Source organism: Choloepus didactylus, chromosome 5 (genome assembly GCF_015220235.1).
Source record: "Choloepus didactylus isolate mChoDid1 chromosome 5, mChoDid1.pri, whole genome shotgun sequence".
Classification (NCBI taxonomy): domain Eukaryota; kingdom Metazoa; phylum Chordata; class Mammalia; order Pilosa; family Megalonychidae; genus Choloepus; species Choloepus didactylus.
Window position 1 is genome coordinate 112,053,020 of NC_051311.1, and position 19,285 is coordinate 112,072,304.

Consider the following 19,285-nt stretch of genomic DNA (forward strand, 5'->3'; position numbering starts at 1 on the left):
GGGAAGGATGAGGGTTGGGTGGGGAAGGTGGAAGGGGGGAGAGTAGGGCGGAGAGGGTGGGAGGGGGAGGGGAGCGGGTTGGAAGGGAAGGAAAGAGGGTGGGGGAGCGGGCGAGGGGAAGGGATGGCTTAAAAGACACATCAATTAGGTCATCCATTATCAATTATATCCAAACACCGGGTATTCCTGGGTTGGAGCAATGCCATGTACACTTGGAGTACTCCAGGAAATCAACTAAACTATTCCAGCTGCAAAACTTTAACATAAAGACACAACAATAGCAACTCTAGTAACAAATGCAATAAGAAACTTTGTTGTTATATATCAATTTTATTTGGAATATTCAAGATTATTAATAGGAAATTAAAAAAGTGAGGGGAAAAAAAAGATATACCAAAGAGAACCATGGGAAAAGCAAATGAGTAGAGATGTATGAGAAATTGTCACGCAAGTTTATTTTTATATCAATTTAACATTAAAACAATATCAGTGACAAATTCACCTAAAGAAAAAGTGGTAAATGGCATTCATGATGCACACATCTTACCAGATTTTAAAACAATGACATTTATTAGAAATGTAGAATAATAGGTTGCATACAGAAAACATTCAGAAAGCAAGTATATAATAGTGCAACAGTTTTGACGTGTTGCTAGGATCATGTGACAAGGTGGTCACATAAACACAGCAGTTTATTGGGAAGGACACATGGGAAACGGAGACTAAATGGGAAGATCTGGGGCTAATGGTAGAAACACAATTCAAACTGCCTCTCCTTGGAAGCGGCTTATAACTTAAACAGCATGGTGTAAAAGCTGTTAACAAAATCACTTTAATAGAATGTTGCAATATGTTACACCTAGACTCCTCCCCATCCTGACCCCCACCTCTCTCCAGAATTCTCATGATTAAATAAATAAAACTTAAGGGGGAAAAAAAGGTGCTGAAACTTGAGACTGTATTAAATTAGGTTCTACAGCAGGATGAGGAGGCTATTCTAGAAACATTAAATTTATTTTATACAGCAATCACATTTTAAAACCCTTATCAGTTTTACAAAAGAAGTGGCTTCCCCGAGACAGTGTCAACAAGGTCTATTTTGAAGCCACTCTAAGAAATTACAGAGAGAACCCCTCTAATGGAGTGCAGTTGAGGCTAGTAATAATCAAATGAGCTGTTTAAAATTAGGGCCACCCCTCCATATTTTGACTTAAAACACATAAATGTACATTCATTGGCCAGTCTTGGTAGAGGCCTATCTTTCACTGGTGGGAATTCTGAGTCACCTTTCTTGCATATACTGGCAGTAATATAAAATAAGAAGTAACACAACAATGGGAAAATAAACAGCTTTTAAAAACAGATAAAAGCAGTATCAGTGTGGAGAAGAATCACTTTTAAAAAAATGCAATTTTATTGAGATATATTCATATACCATCCAGTCATCCAAAGCGTACAGTCAATTGTTCACAGTATCATCACAGAGTTGTGCATTCATCATCACAATCAACTTTTTGAACATTTCCATTACTCCAAAAAATAATAAAAATAAAAAGTAAAAAAAGAACACCCAAAACATTTCATACTCCACCCCCCCCCCCCATTATTCATTTACTTTTTGTCCCCCTATTTTCTACATACACTGAATAAAGGGAGTATTTGCCACAAGATTTTCACATTCACACAGTCACACCATATAAGCTATATTGTTATATGATTGTCTTTAATAATCAAGGATACTGGATTGTAGTTCATCAGTTTCAGGTATTTCCTTCTAACTATGTAGAATACATTAAAAATTAAAGAGGGATATCTGTATAATGCATAAGAATAACCTTCAGAATGACCTCTCATCTCCATTTGAGATCTTTCAGCCAGTGAAAATTTATTCTGTTTAATTTCTCTTCCCCTTTTTGGTCAGGAAGGCTTTCTCAATTCCACAATGTGAGGTCCAGACTCATCCCTGGGAGTCATGTCCCACATGGTGGGGAGGGCAGTGAGTTTATCAGCCAAGTAAGCTTAGAGAGAGGCCACATCTGAGCAACAAAGAGGTTCTCTGGGAAGACTCTTTTAGCACACAGTAAAGCTTCCTAATTTTAGTCCTAGATAATCCCAAGGTATGGTCAATACCTGTACACCTAGAATCCTGCTTCCAGGTAACTTGGGATAATTTATAGAATGACATTTTGACCCAAACAATTACTAAAGGGAGAACAAGTGAACCTCTGGAAGATCATTGATTACTGGTTTATATTTAGCTTTACAGTATTTGCGTAAGAAAATCCATGAATTAAATTTAATTCTAATTTATATAACTTTGTATTATTGGCTAGTTCTCAAGCAGTCCACGACATAAACAAGAAAGACATAGTTGAAAATTACACCCAAGGACAGCCCCTCATGGAAATTCTTTCTTCAAAAAATAAGCAAAGAAACAGGTATTTTTCTAATCTATATCTAATCTATATCTGAGAGATTTCTATGTTGTTTAAATCTCATTTGCATCAAACTGATGTTAGAGAAAATCTAATAAAATAGCCCAACATCCTACTTTCTAGGCCTCAATCAATTTCAAGACTATGCATTGCTCATTTCTTTAATTTGGAGTCACCTGACTACCATTCTAAGTGTCATCCTGGACTACGGTTCTTAAAAGTAAGCATCAGCAGGGTGAATGGAATTTTTTTTACTTGCTTTTTAGGGCCACAGAATTGGCTCAACAAATTACCTTGTCAGTCCAGCCCTGAAATAACGCACAGTTCTGAGAACTGGGTTCAAGCTTTGTTACTAGAAGCTAAACTTCACTAGAACCCAATGCTGGGGTTGGGAAGAGTATTCAGTAATCACCTCTCACCTCTTTTGAACCAAGAAGAGTATGAACACAGGAAGTTAGCTATGGATTAAAATCCATCTTTATTATGGTAAAGCTAATTCATAGAATGGGATTTGGGCCTTAGGTTTATGTTAGCCTTCCTTTTCCTTCCCCCACCCCAATTTTGAACCCAAGGATGAGTTTGTGTGCAGAGTAGACATCTATGTAGTCATCCCACACAAGTACTGTCTCACACTCATTGAGAGCTTAAGAGAGGAGTGAGGAAAAGGCAGATGGGCCTAGCAGCCTATGTTTATAAGGGAAAGCTTGTATATACTACATATGGGTATAGAATATAGAACTTAAGCCCCAGTCTGTTCTCAATACATTATCAACACTAATATATATGAGTTGTCTCCATTCCAGTGACAGCTCTTATCAGGACCACATAGCAGGGAGGATATATTTGCTTATATGTAAAATGTACAACCAGCTGGAGGGGGGTAGCCAGAGTCACATGTGCACTAATATGTTAGGGCTCGCTAAATATGAAATTCCTGACCATTCAGAGCTTGATGACACCTGCTTCTTCTGAGGGGCCTGTGGTCCCTTTGCTCTCCTAACATTGGAAGATCAAGTCCCTGACCAGAGGCTCTGCACTTCACTGTGATAAGAACCTGCATAGTGATTTCAACCCAGTGATAGCCCAGAGTGCTTCAAAGAGAGAGCATCCATAGCTACAACATGCTAAATGAACCATCACAGACACCCTCCTAGAGGTTAAGAGATGGCATTCTACACCTACTCTGAAGAAATGTATGCATATGTGTGTGGTGTTTATTAAAAGAAAAATGAATTGTATCAAAGCAGTGGAGTGTCTCTAGTAGGTCTTGGAACCCCCCGTAGCCTCACAGTCTTGGACTTGACCCTCACCCAGGTGGACTTCCAGGAATTCAAGAGCAATAGCAGAGGAAATGAAAAGCATTTTTTTCCAGCAGACCTAAGTAAGAAATCATAAGTGCAGTGTGCTGGACCATGAAGGATAGTTTTATGTGTCAGTTGATTAAGTTATGGTATTGAGTTGTTTGCTCAAGCCCTGGTCTGCTTGTAATTGTTAAGGTATTTTGTTGCATCTACAATCAACAAAGAAGATTATGATGGTAGTTTCTTCAGCATCTCCAAAATTAAATTAATCTAAGACTGGTCTCTCACTTTTTAAAACAATAGGATAAACAAGAATAAAACATTTACACATGCACACACACGCACACACTCACAAACTATCTTCCCACTCCTTAAAGATTGTAATCATGCAAAATGATGTATCTAGGCCTTAGTATGTGGTATATATCAGTTAGTATTAGCTTTAGTCACACATAAAGGAAAATACCAAAGTAACAGTAGTTAAAGCAAGGTAGATGTTATTTTTCTCTCAAGTCAAATAAGGCCAGAAGAAAACAACTCAGGGCTGGTGGAACAGCTCTATAGTGTCATCAGGGATCTAAGCTCTTATTTTTCTGCTCCACCAGCTTGCAATCCAAGACGGCTGCTGTCCAGATAAAGGAAGAAAGGCAGAAGAACAAAAGGGTCCCTCCCTGCTAAGTCAGCCCTCTTTAAGCTGAAATCCCACAAAACAGCTTTGCTAATATTTCATTAGTCAGAACTCAGTTACAAGTCAGGGGAGAGGAGGATGGGAAATGAAACATTACATTTCATGTAGCTATGCTTCCAGCTAAAAATCTGAGATCTGCTAATAAGGACAAAGGAAAGAACAGATGAAATTACAGTAGAAAATTCACTGTTTCTACCACATAGTATAATCCAGATCCAAATTTTTTCTGACTTGTGTATTGAGTGAAAGGTGGTAAAAAAAAGGGAGCAAAAAGGAGAAACATTATTGGTTCGGACCTTGCCTATATGGCAACTGTCAATTAAGTACCATCTCTTCTCATTCTCAAAACCCATCAAATTCAACTCAAGTGTAAGTAGTTGTCCATCAAGAGACTGATTCTGCTATCATGTTTTCACCATGTTTTGGAGAAAATATCTAACTATGTGTATGGTTTATTGCTCAGGAATTTCATTTGGCACATTCTTGCTTTTGAAAAATTCGAAATTTGCAATGGTGGGCTCTTCTTTCTGCTACTGTCCATCATGTATAGTGTATATTTACAATACTTATACTTTCCCATTCTTTTGTGGCTTCTCTAGCCTCCAGTCCAGGACTGAATTGAGCATGGGTGTTAAATAATGACAATGCCCCATGCCCTCTTTTTTTATTTTTTATTTTTATTTTATTTTATTGTGGAATATAACATGTTTACATAGAGGTAACAACTTTCCAAGTACAATTTAACAAGTAATTATATAGGAAATTTCCAAAAATGTTACGGGTTACAGTACCATAGTTTCAGTTATTTCCTTATTGTAAAATATGACACATATACAAAAAGGTGATAACTTTCAAATTACAATTTAACAAGTAACTATATAGCAAATTTCAAAGAATGTTATGGGTTACAGTTCCTCCCTTTCAGTTTCTTTCCTTCTAGCTATTCTAATACCCTAGCAACTAAGAAAAAGAAAATTATATAGAGACTCAATATTCATAATCCTTTGTTAAACTCCATTTTGTCTGTTGCTACCCTTTCCTCTAGTTTAATCACTTTCCCTATCTTCAGGGATGTCTAGGCAGTGATCACCCTAACTTGTTCATGTTGAAAAGGGGTGTCAACATTATGGGAAAAGGGGATGCAACTGCTTGATTTTCTTAAAAAGGCTGTTGCCTCTGGGTTATGGAACTTAGCTGGCATAGGAGCTCTCAGGAGGATTTAAGATTCTGAAGAATAAACATAATGAGTGAAACTTTTATAGAGTCTCATACAAGGACCCAGGTATTCCTTAGGGTTTACGGGACTACTATCGTCTTGGACTTACCATACTGTGGCCATTTGGTATATCTAGCTGAAACTTGCATAGGAGTAACCTCCAGGACAGCCTCTTGACTCTATTTGAAACCTCTTAGCCTCTGAAACCTTATTTTGTTGCCTTTCTTTTCCCCCTTGTGGTTAAAAAGCCCCATGCCCTCTTTTGAGCATATTTCCCCACATTTGTATGAAGGAATTATAAGTAAAGTGTACATCACTGCTTTCCCTAGTGCCCAGATCCATTGCTGTCTCTCTGTATTTCTTCATTTCTTTCAGTTTCCAAGTCATTTTTTTATTCTCTCACCTTTACACTGGGATTTCTTAGGCCTTTGTGTCCCATCTTCTGGGGTGGTTTCATCCTTGACCTGACATTTAGTCAGTTGGAGAACAGAACTCAGCGGCGTTATGCACTGCAGCTGCTGATGCCTCCCAAGCCTGTCCTTCGGGATCCCAATGAGGATCAATGTGTCCCCTGCCACACGCTCTTCTTGTCTTTCCAGGCTTAGTGTTACTGCTGCTACTTTCATGGCATCAGAAATATTCCTTTTTATAGCCCTTTTGCAGAAGCAGGTGGGACATACCATTAGTGATACTGGCTTGCTGTTTTTTTTTCCTGTGGTTTTGCCCATTCGTTTTGACTGTTGTAGGCTGAGTTTTTACATTTTTAATTTAGTCCTGAGATTGGTCCTTTCTCCTTTTCTCATGAGGAGAGCTATCACTGATGGGGGGATCTTGACATTTCTTTTCAAATATATTCATCTAGATTTTTTTTTGGTGGGAGCATAATGGGAAATATGAAGTCAAAGATTCTGCTCAAAATTTTTTGCTCAGACAAATTTTAGCCACCCTCATCACCCTAGGTTGAATAATTTCACAAAGGAAATACGTTCCCATTAGTCCAAAACAGCCAAGGACTAAGCTCAATCTATTTTGTTGCCCTAACTCTTTTACAGTGATTGTTATATTTGCTACATTCTTTTTTAGAATCTTAACTCTTTTACACGTCATTCAGGCCTTGCACTTACAATAATTGTGTCACCTTAAAATTCACCTGATCATAACTTTGACACTTGGAAGTATCAAATATGTCCAAATCCTACACAACAACATGGTGTAATTGTGTCACTTTTCAAGGTATGAATAGCCCAAGTTCTGTAAGAAATAGAAAGTGAAACAAAGGTTTGGGTACTAAATCTTTGGGAATAGGGAAAGAAGAATTCCAGGTGCAAGAAAAGGAGAGGTGGAACAACGAAAGACAGCATGCGAGTACGGAGGTACATTACAATGCTGGCCATAGCTTTGTGACATGTAATCGCTTTCTCTAGTAGGACATCTTCAGAGACACTGTATGAAACAACTGAGTCTCAGAACAATTTGTTGGAGAAGAAGAAACGAAAGCAATTTATCAGCCGTCTCCTCCCAGTTATAGGTCAAAGTCCCACCCCACTGGGTGGGACTTTCTCTACTTACTTACTCTATGTTCCTCTATGTTGTGTTACTTGGCCACTCTAGGCAGTACTCAGGAGGCCAGAGCCTCCTCAGATCCAATTCCACTGTGCAAGTGTGGAGGGCTGTCCTTGACAGTTGGCTCTGATGTGAGGACCCCTCAGTCTGCAGTAATGGTGGCTTTACAATTGCAGGAAATCTTGCTAGCCAGGAAACAAGACAGGTGGCCGAGACCCGAGAATTGGGCGATTGTGGGGACAGATGGGATCGAGCAGATTTGAGAAGGTGTGTCAACCAAGTCTGGTACATTCTCCTAATTGCTCTGAAAACTGACATTCTTTCTAAAACTTTAAGAATAAAGAGCTTTTTGTTTGTTTGTTTTTTCAATGTCTGGATCCCCTTAGAAAGTTACTTCTATTTATTAACATTTTGCCTCTCTCAGTTAGATCACCCTTAAAGCATAGAAATGTTGGAAGAATTTGCTCTTTTATGGAACAAGTGAGGAGCAAAAGGAAACGAAGAAAATGATTTCCATCTATAAGTGTTGGGTCACATTTTTATAATTGGAGTCTGCTTCCTCCTGCTGATACTCTTTACATGACTTAAGGCCCAACCTTTCAAACCCATCTAGCAACTGTAAGCCAACAGACAGGCCTACATGCCAACCACTTATCTGCCTGGACTTTCTGATGCATTATTTTCCTAGTGGAATACTCATCTACTTGCTTCATCTTATACATAACTTTAACACTGGCCAGTAACATTACTCTTGGGAGCTTCTAACTACAAGCCACAATTATTGATTTAATCATTGTAATTTCATCACACATCTCTAATCTTGATGTAAGGATTTCAGAATGGGTCAAAATAACCACTTGCTCCTTAAATTCCCTCTCTTGGGGTTTAACAATTACCTAATTAGAATAGTGTAAAGGGAATAAGGTTTAAATAGTATAAAGGTCTTTTCAATGCCATGAGTAACCTTTTCAGGTTAACTTTCCATTCTGTTTTTAAAAGAAGCTTTCCTACTAAACTGCATACCAATAGAGCAGAGTTGTGTAAAAACTATCTGGGAACAGTTTCTTCTCTCAATTTGTTAAATAACACCAGGAAGCCAAAAACTATGGCAAGTATTAAACAAGATTGCATTTTTGGAGGAACAGTCAAATAGAAACTTAATTAAAGTTAATTAATAATTCCTTACCCTTTAAAAATGGATCCTTACAGTTCTTAATGAAGAAAACAAGAGTTAGCTATTATTTTCCCCCCAAATTTTAACCACTGATCTCCGTGTAGCTAAATAAAAGGGACATTATTCAATCTTTGCCTTACTTGACCTCTCCAGGAATATTAGACTTTACTGACCACATCTTCTTCCTTAAAACACTCCTCACCTTTGGCTTATTTCACAACACATGCTTCTAGTTTTTCTACTACCTAACTGGCCACTCTTCCCTCTTTTACTGGCTCATTTTTCTTAACTAAAACTTCTGAAAAAAACTTCTTATATGTAGGAGCTCTCTTTGGTGGTGGTGGTGGTGGGGGCATTACAAAAGTAACCCACAGGCAAAGGAAATCAATACCCAAAAATAAATATCAAAACAGTGAAAGTCTTACCCTCCCCCTTTGATTTAATCTCTTTAGCTCGGGATTCATTTTTTTTCAGGTTTTTCTATGCATATGTAAATTGATGGGCATTGTAGTGCTTACTGCTACCTCCTCATGTTCCCATTTGCTGTGTAACAATTGCAAAATCTCAGTACAATTCCATAATAAGCATTTAGTTTGTGAACTACCTGGAATAGTTCATCTGGGCTGGTCTTGGTTGAGCTTGGCACCAAGCTTCAGATTCAGTCCAGATCTACGCCATACGTCTCTCTTCTTCCTAAGACCAGTGGCCAGGTGGGGCATGTTTTTTTCGTGGTGATGGCAGAAGCTCAAGGGGAAAGCAGAGACATACAGCAGATTCTTAAGGCCAAGACTCAGAACTGACAAACTGTTAGCTCTGACCATGTTCCCCTGGCCAAAGCAAGTCAGATGGCCAAGGCCAAAGATGGGGGAGAGGTAACATACATCACCTTTAGAGGGAGTAAGTGCAAAGTCATATCTTAAAGGATGTAGATACAGAAAGGGGTGAAAAAAATGGGATTGAAAATTCAACCTAACATACCATAATATAGCATTATGCTTTTTCAGTAATAAACTAAGAAGAGTGTATTTGGATATTTGTGTATGTTTTTTGCAAAATTATACTACAGTGATGTTCTCACAAACATTGAGGACTGATGGCTTGGTATGCTGAGCCCTCTATCTTGGGGCTTGCCCTTAGGAAGCTCATTAATACAAAGGAGAGGCTAAACCCGCTTGTAATTGTGCCTAAGAGTCTTCCCCTGAGTACCTCTTTGTTGCTCAGATGTGACCCTCTCTCTCTAGCTAACCCAACTTGGCGGGTGAACTCACTGCCCTCCCCTCTACATGGGACCTGACTCCCAGGGGTGTAAATCTCCCTAGCAACACAGGATATGACTCCTGGCAATGATCTGGACCCAGCATCATGGGATTTGAGAACATCTTCTAGACCAAAGGGGGGATGCAAAATGAAACAAAATAAAGTTTCAGTGCCTGAGAGATCCCAAATGGAGACAAGAGGTCACTCTGGTGGACATTTTTACGTGCTATATAGATAACCCTTTTTACATTTTAATGTTTTGGAATAGCTAGAAGTAAATACCTGAAACTATCAAACTGCAACCCAGTAGCCTTGACTCTTGAAGACGATTGTAAAACAATGTAGCTTACAAGGGGTGACAGAGTGACTGTGTAAATCTTGTGGATCACATTCCCTTTATCCAGTGTATGGATGGATGAGTAGAAAAATGGGGACAAAAACTAAATGAAAAACAGGGTGGGATGGGGGAGATGATTTGGGTGTTCTTTTTTACTTTTATTTTTTATTCTTATTCCTATTCTTTCTGGTGTAAGGAAAATGTTCAAAAAGAGATTGGGGTGATTAATGCATAACTATATGATGGTACTATGAACAGTTGATTGTACACCATAGATGACTGTATGGTATATGAACATATCTCAATAAAACTGAATTTAATTTTAAAAAAAGTAAAAAAATAATTATATCACAGTATGTATCCATTTTGTTATCATATTACCTTTATAAGGATCTTGGAGTTAAATTCTAGGAAATAAAAATAAGTCTCTTCCGTGGAATTTATATATTCTTTTTACTGTGCCTTTAAGAATGGTATACTTAAATGAGTTTTTCTTTTTTTTTTTTCTTTTCCCTTTGGATTAAGGTAATCTGTCTAATTACCATGAGTCCTGGAATGCAATTTTTTCCTCCTAATTGATATACAGATAGTGTGATTCCATTTGCATAAAACAGCTCTTAGTTATAAATTCCATATGAAAAATCTGTAAGAATATATGTTAAATTTTAAATACTACTATCTTGGAGAAAAGTATAACATTGAAGAATAGTAATAAAGGGGATTTCTTTTTATTCTGTAGTCCATTGCTTCATTCTATTAAGCCAGACTTTTTGGTGATTTAGTATATGATAGGACAAGTTCACTCCATGGTCATACATCTGTTCTCCCACTTCTTTTATCATAAAATGCATCTTTTAGAGTGAAGTGATGTACTACAGGATACCATATTATTAAATCAGGTATTCAATAAGTTGTGGATGTAATGGCAGAGGCATTATAGACAAAAGAAAGCAAACTCATTCAGAGTAGATCTGAATTCCAGTAAGGAGTAATGTCTGCCTTTCCAAAGATTGGATGCAATCAACTTGCTACTCACTGCTGGCTGATCTTCTTGAGTGATGGCCCCATAATGATGCCCCCTTTTCAGTGTATGCCATTAATATAACAGGTCAGGCATCCAGTGCCAGCAGTAGCTAAGTGTGCTTAGGTGAGAAGGAGCTGTTGTTGGGCCCAATCATAGTAACAATTCTTGTCACCATATACTTTTCATGTTTAGGCCCATTGTGTAAGTATACTGGAGCAACCAAGGGAGATGACATCAACGGATAAGTCATCCTGTCCACCTGGCTGTCAAGTGCATCTTCATTAGAGGATGCTTTCTGGTAGGCATTACCACGACAACCACAATCTCCAAATTTTGTGCCCACTCCCATTGGTCCACTCACGTTGCCTTCAATTCCATGTCTCTGATCTTTTAATTTTGTTTCTTCCAGGTTTCTGACCAATCAGCTAAGAAAATCAAGAATACCCAGGATTTGGGGTATAACCATAGTCTGTGCTGATCTGTTCCAATAAAGAATATTAACATGTTGCAGCAGCTGCAATTGGAGCTATAGTCATGTTTCATGTGTCTCTGTCATATGCCATCATCCAGCTTGGCTTAGCAGGAGCCATAACTGAATGAACAAGGATAAAATGACACTAGCATACCCGTGACTAATCTCTGTAATTTTTCCTGGTATACATAGTTGCTTCTTATTTACACTCTTGACCAGAGGTAATGCTTGAGCAGGAATGATTTCAAGGTTTTCCACTGGGTCTTTCCTATTATAAAGGTTTTTACTTCACATGTCAAGGAATTAATGTGAGGGTTTTGCCCTCAAGTTTATCATAAGATATATTTATTTATAAAAATATATATGAATATTTATCACATGTACACATTGTGTATATTTATCACAATGATGCACTTACGGACTGGGGAAATCACCACAGGATAGTTCCAAGGAATCACTGGACCCACTGTGAAATGGATTTGTAACAGGACTCTATTTATCACCATTTATCCATATCCCTTTTTAACAGGAGGGCAAAATACCATGACACAACTGCCTTAAAATATTACATCATTTGGGTCATTTCACCCATGTAGCTTTAACTACCTTTTGAAATTTACAATTCTCTCCATTCAGTGGGACGATGGAGAAAGAAAGTAAGTGTTACATGTAGGAGACTTTTACAGGCCAAGCCAGGAAAAGGCATACCATTTCTGCTCCCCTTTTATTGGCCCAGGCTCAGTCAAATGGCCCAAACCTAATATCAAAGGAGGCTGAAAATGTAGCTAGGTGTATACCAAAGAAGAAGGAGAGATAACAGATATTGGTAATCTCCAACAGTGTCTTCCATAAGGACATATATCATGTTAATGGATGTGGATATTCAATATTATAAAGATATTAATTCTACCCAAATTTATCTATAGCTTCAATATGATTCCAATAAAATCTCAACAGGGATTTCATGAAAATTGACAAACTGTTATTGAAATTCCTGTGTAAGAGCAATGGGCCAAGAATTGCCAAGACACTCTTGCAGAAGAAATACTGGGGGTGGGGTGGGGGGCGGGGAGCTGTCTTAGCAGATACCAAAGAACCAGCATAATTGTAATTAAGATACTATACTATTGCAGTCCTATAGACAAGGAGTCAAAAGGAAAGAAGCAGAGTACCCAGAAACAGACCTATGGAGACATGGAAATTTAGTGGGTGAAAGAGATGGCATTGCAGATAAGTGGGGAAAGGATGGACTTTTTAATGAAGGGCATTGTAGCAGATTTTGTTTTCAAAGATGACTGCACCAAATGTATATCTCATCCCACATGTTCTTTTTAACAATGTGGAGTCTGAGTTCCTTTCCCTTGAACCCAAGCAGACCTTTGTAACTGTATCAACCAACAGAAAACAGTGTAAGTGACAGTCCATGATTTCTGAGACTAGGTCATGAAAGGTGTTTTATCTTCTGCTTCCTTTCTTGAATTGCTTATTCTTGAGAAATCCAGCCTTCATGCTATGACAATATTCAAGCAGCCCTTTAGAGAGGCTCGTGTAAAGAAAAACTAAGGACCCTAGCTAACAGCCAGTATCCGTTTGCCAGCCATTGGAATGTGTCTCCTTGGAAGTGGGTTCCTCAGCCCCAACAAGCCTCCAGATGTCTGCAGCACCAGAGGGCATAAAACTGCAACTTCATGAGATACTCCAAGTGAGAAATGCCCATCTGAGCTTTTGCCAAATCCTTAACTATCAGAAAACAAAAGAGATATTAAATAAGTATTGCTGTTTTAAGCTGCTGAATTTTGAAGTGATTGGCTATGCAGCATAATTAATCTAGATGCTGAGAAATTTGTATATACATAAGGTTATTAAAAAAATTGTCTGTACTTTGCATCATACACAAAAGTCAAATCTAAGTGAATAAATGTCTTCGATATGAAAAGTAAAACTTTAAAGTTCTAGAAATTTTAGTAAGAAAATATGAGAAAATATCTGTGATATCAGAATAGGCAGAGAATTCTATTTTTTTTTTTTTTTAAATCATTCTGTTTTTATTTTCTTTTCTCAAACAGGAAATACTGTCATTCTGAAGGCAGGTACACCTGAAGGGTAAATCTTTTTAACAGCATCCAGGACTGTTCTGTTGAATTTCAAAATGAGAAGAAAATCTTTTTCTTCACTTGACAAATAATTTGCATTGGAATTAAGTGTGGTGGATGTATTTCTTAACTGTACAGACAGAGATGAATTTGTGTGGCTTCAGCAGACCCAGACTCCTCCAGAGACAGCATGGCAATGACGGCAGGGTTGGGGGCAGAGAGGATCTGCAGTCGGGCACGGTTCATCATAGGCACAGCAATGCGGGTGCTTGCGTGGGCAAGAGGAGAAGTGGATGAGGGACATAGGCCAGACAAATGTTTTGAAGAGGAGCTACAGCCAAAAGGGATACTTTGAAGAAAGCACAAAAGCTGCAGATGAGAGACAGTTTGAAAATGGCCTTTGAAAGCAGACTCTTGCTCCAGAGAAGCTGAGAGAGGACAAATATCCCAAGTGTAACTAAGAGTGACATTTTTGAGGAACTGCAGCCTAGAGAGAAACGTCCTGGGAGAAAGCCATTTTGAAACCATAACTTTGGAGCAGATGCCAGCCATGTGCCTTCCCAGCTAATGGAGGTTTTCCGGACACCATTGGCCATCCTCCAGTGAAGATACCCGATTGCTGATGTGTTACCTTGGACACTTTATGGCCTTAAGACTGTAACTGTGTAACCAAATAAACCCTGTTTTATAAAAGCCAATCCATCTCTGGTGTTTTGCATTCCGGCAGCATTAGCAAACTAGAAAAGACTTAAGAGTAAAGATATAGGAGATGAAGAAGCAAAGGAAAAAAAAAGATGAAAAGCTAGCACTGAGGGTGGAGGCTAGGAGGTTTTAAACTGTAAAGCATTTCTCAATAAAACTGCCCCTTCCCTAGATGATATCAGGGATGAGAAACCAGAACCCTTTGCTAGTTTACTCCCACACTTCCTTAAAACAGCAGACAGCAACAAGTTAATTCCACAGTTCTTATGAAGCTTCTTTCTCCATGCTCTGTGGGGACGAGAGTGGAGGGTAGGGGATGCTACACTACAGACATGGAGCTTGGAACCCTCAGACAGGGTGGCTGTCACACACGCAGGGTGACACTGACTCTGCCCAGGACACCAGTGCAGCCCACGACAGCTGGAAGGCAGCCTCTGCCTGGGCACGTCCCGGCCCTCCTACTGCACATTCTCTGAGTGAAGTCTTCTTTGGACCTTCCTTCTTAGAAAATGGCAGATTAGTTACTCTAAAAACATCTGAGGAACTTGAAATTTCCCCTCTCTTTCCCTTGGAATGACAGAATCTGGGACGATTACCTTGTTTCTTATTCTAAAAAACAAAAGCATGAAATGGCTCTCACAAGATTTTTCTAGAGGTTACTCTGTAGACTTCAGATGCTGTCCTTTTTCGGAGGCTGCCCAGGCTCCTTGGGAAACTGGCTGGCGGGATGAGGCGACACTCACCTTGGAACCCTGCCCCCACTGTCTGCATAGCCCAGTGAGAATGACACCAGCTGCCCAGAGTAGAAGGTCCCTCTGTCCCAATAACCTGGGTCTGTTGCTGGGAGAAAAGAAAAAGAGAAAAAAGGAGTAACTCCCAGCAGCCTTACAGACCACACATCTTTGCTGCAGACTCAATCAAAAACCTGTCCATGTACTTGTCACACTGTAGGTGAGGGAGAGATTTCTTAAACAGACATAAAAATGATAACAAAGGAAAACATTGATCCATGACTGCATTAAATTAAAGACTTTAGTTAAACAAAATATTCCCTAAAGAATTTAAAGAGATGAGCCACAACTGGGACTTATGTTTAATAATACATTTAAAATCCCCTAAAAGTCAATATGAAAAGGATGAAGATAATTGGTAATCTATACAAATGGGCATTTCATTTAAAAAAAGAATGGATCAATTTCACTAGATTAGAAAAATGCAAATTAAAAACTCAGTGAAGCACCTTTCATAGGCATTTGATTGACAAAATGTAAAAGTCAGTTGCCAGTGTTAGAGAGGATAGTCTCTTATGCACTGCTGGTGGAAAGGTAAAATTAGCACAACACTTTGGCATTGTGAAGTTGAACATCTTCATGAAACATGCCCTGGAAATTTTTGCTATTAATCTGAGCATTTTTAGCAGGAAAATGTGTGTGGGGTGGGTTGGGGGAGGGGGATCCGTATGCCCATTATGAAACGAATAGATAAGTAAAACGTGGTATATTCATACAAAGGCTACTATAAAGCAATAAAAATTAATAAAACACAGATACACATGAATCTGGAATAGTCTTCAAAACATAACATGGAGAAGGAAAACAAGTCATAAAAGATTAAATACCTTAAGACACCATTTTTTCTAAAGGTCAATACATACAACATGATATATATCTCTATGGCAGACACTTTGGAACTTACCAACATCTGTGTTCTCCTCTTCTTCTTCCCCAGGCATGTGCCTATATATATTTTTCAGCCCCTTTTGTGCTAAGGCATGGCATCTGCAGTAGAAAATTATTTACCTTTTGGAAAACAAATGCTGATGGACATGCTGATGGACCTGGTAAGAGATAGAGCACAAAGTGGGAATATCTTTTTCTATTACATATTAATGCTCACCCAAAAGTATCCACATAGAAAATCCACTAAACAACCACGTAGACAAAGTGATTTGGCCTGTTGATTTCCGCCAACTTGACATTGGCCACCACAGTGCTGGCATAATGGCCACATGGATGACATGCCCATGTGGCAGGGATGGAGGTTATGCATGGAACCAATACTATGGGCTCTCACTTACCAACACTAATCTGGCTAGTGCTAGCTATTGCTAAGCAACCACATATATCAGTTTTCAGTCTACTTAACTTAAAAAATTAAGTTAAACTAAAATTTTTCTTAATTTGCTAATATTTAAAATGTATTCTTTTTTATTTTAATGCATTAATAAGGAAGCACATTTATTTCCATCTCACAAATTTGGGCTGTTCTTTTTTTCCAGAAATTTATTAATTGTATTTCAATATAATTGGTTTGCTTTGTAATCTTTTTGTTTTAGATTTTATTTTATAGAATTAAAAGTATCTCAAAGAACAGGTTCTCAGGCTTTTCCAAGAGTTCATGGCATAAAGAAGTTTCAGAATTCCTGGACCAGGACATTTCTTCCCCATTAAACTTGAAAGGTCAATCTTATAACATACTAAATTCCCAAACATACATGTTATAAATATTTTCTCACTTTTTTAAACTTTTAACTTTGAAATAATTATATTCACAAAAAATTGCAAAAATAATACATATTGTCCTATGTACTCTTCAACCAACTTCCCGCAAGTATTGCTAAATTTTATATTGAACTGTAATACAGTTCCTTTATGATTAGGGCTCTTTATTCCATCTTAAGAAAGTTTTGCCTACCCAGAAGCCATGAAGATATTCTCCTGTGCCATGGTCTATAAGCTTTATTGCTTTACCTTTCACAATAGATTGACAAAACCACCCTTTTGTAGTTGCCCAATAGTAACTTTTGTCATAAACCACATGACAATATATTTATGTTTATGGACTCTCTATTTAATTCCATGATTTTATTTGTCTAGTCTTCACTATTACTTTAGCTTTATAATAAGCCTTGACTTCCAATAGTGTGAAACATAACATTTTGTTCTTCTTTTCCATGCTTGTCTTGACTATTTTTAGCCATTTTCATTTGCATATAAATTATAGGATTAGTTTGTCACTTTCCAAAAAATATTAAAATCACATAAAATATGTTGATTAATGTGAAATTATTTAGCAATATTGATTCTTTCAGTCCATGATCATAGTCTATTCCTCCATTTTATTAAGTCTTCTAACATTTCTGTCAATAAAATTTTATAGTTGTCTTTATGGAAGTCTTATACATCTTTTGTTATTTTTTCTAAATGTTTGTTTTAAAAATTTTTGTGTGGTAAGATCTATAAATAAATATTTTGCCATTTTAACCATTTTTAAGTACACAATTTGATGGCATTAATTACTTTTAAAATGTTATGCCATCACCACTTTGTATTACTAAAACTTTTTTTTAATCACCCAAAACAGAATCTGTACCCATTAAGCAATAACTCCCTGTTCTCCTTCCCCAAAGCCTCTGGAAACCTCGAATCTACTTACTGTTGCTATGAATTTGCTTATTCTAGATACTTCACATAAGTGGAATCATACAATATTTGTCCTTTTAGGTCTGGCTTATTTCACTTAGCATAATGCTTTCAAATTTCATCCATGTTGTAGCATGCATCAGAACTTTATGTATTCCATTGCATGTATATATCACATTTTGTTTATTCTTTCCTTTGTATGTGGATTTGCATTTGGGTTGTTTCCACCTTTTGGCTATTGTGAATAATGCTGCTGGGAACAATTATTTGTCTGAGTCCCTGCTTTCAATCATTTGGGCATTATACCGAGGAGTGGAAGTGCCGTGTCATATGGTAACTCTATATTTAACTTTTTGAGGTACTGCCAAAATTTTCCAGAGCAGCTGCATGATTTTACATTTGCACCAGTAATACATGAAGGCTCCAATTTCTGCACATCCTCACCAAGACTTATTTTCCACTTTTAAAAAAATAGCCATCCTAAAGGGTGTAAAATGTAAATATTTGTTGTTTAATGCTAATATAATTATCTTTTACGTAATTTTTGCTAATGGTTTATTGCATATAAAAAGGAACACAACTGATTTTTATAGATTAACTTTTATCTGGTGATGCAGATAAATTCATTTATTAATAATAATTAAGTTCTGTTGGATCTCCATATAAATGATCACATCACCTGTGAATAATGAAAGATTTATTTCAATCTTTTATATTTCTTGTTTCTTTACTTACTGTGTTGTGCAAGCAAGTATATCCAGTATAATGTCGAATAGAAGTGGTATTAGTCACCATACTTGTATTATTCTGAAACTCAATAGTCTTAGTATTTCACCATTAAATGAACTATCATTTAATCATCTGTGGTATGTTTCTATTTGATTTGATTTTGGTTGATATTTTTAATCATATTAATGAGGTTTTCTCCTATTCCTAATTTACTAAGAGCTCTTCTTCTTTTCATTATATGTGGATAATGAATTTTAGCACATTTTCTCTGCATTTATCAAGATACCATAGATTTTTCTAATTCATTCCGCTGGTGTGGCAAATTACACTGAATAATATTTTAATAATAAACCAAATTTTCATTCTTGGATTATCTTTATAATATTGGGTTTGGTTTGCTAGCATATTGTTTATGATTTTGCGTCTATCTTTATGGAAAGGATTGGCTTGTACATTTCCTGCTTATAATAGCCTTGTCTGGTTTTCCCATCAAGGTCATGCTAGCCTCATAAAATTACTTGGCAATTAATTCTTATTTTACTATTCTCTGGAAGACTGTGTAATACTGGGGTAATTTCCTCTTTAAATGTTTGTTAGAATTTATTGCAGCTATCTGGGCTTGTAGAAGGGGTTTTAATTATGGATTGAATTTCTTGAATAGATACAGGACCACTCATATTTCTTTTTATCCTTGAATCAGTTTTGGTAAATTGTATTTTTCTAGAAATTTGTTCTTTTTATCTAAATTTCAAATTTATTGGCATAATTGTTGTCATTACACACTTAAAATCCTTTAAGGCATGTAAGATCTCTTTTCATTCTGAATATTGCTAATTTTTGGCTTTCCCTGTTTATTGTTCAGTCATATCAAG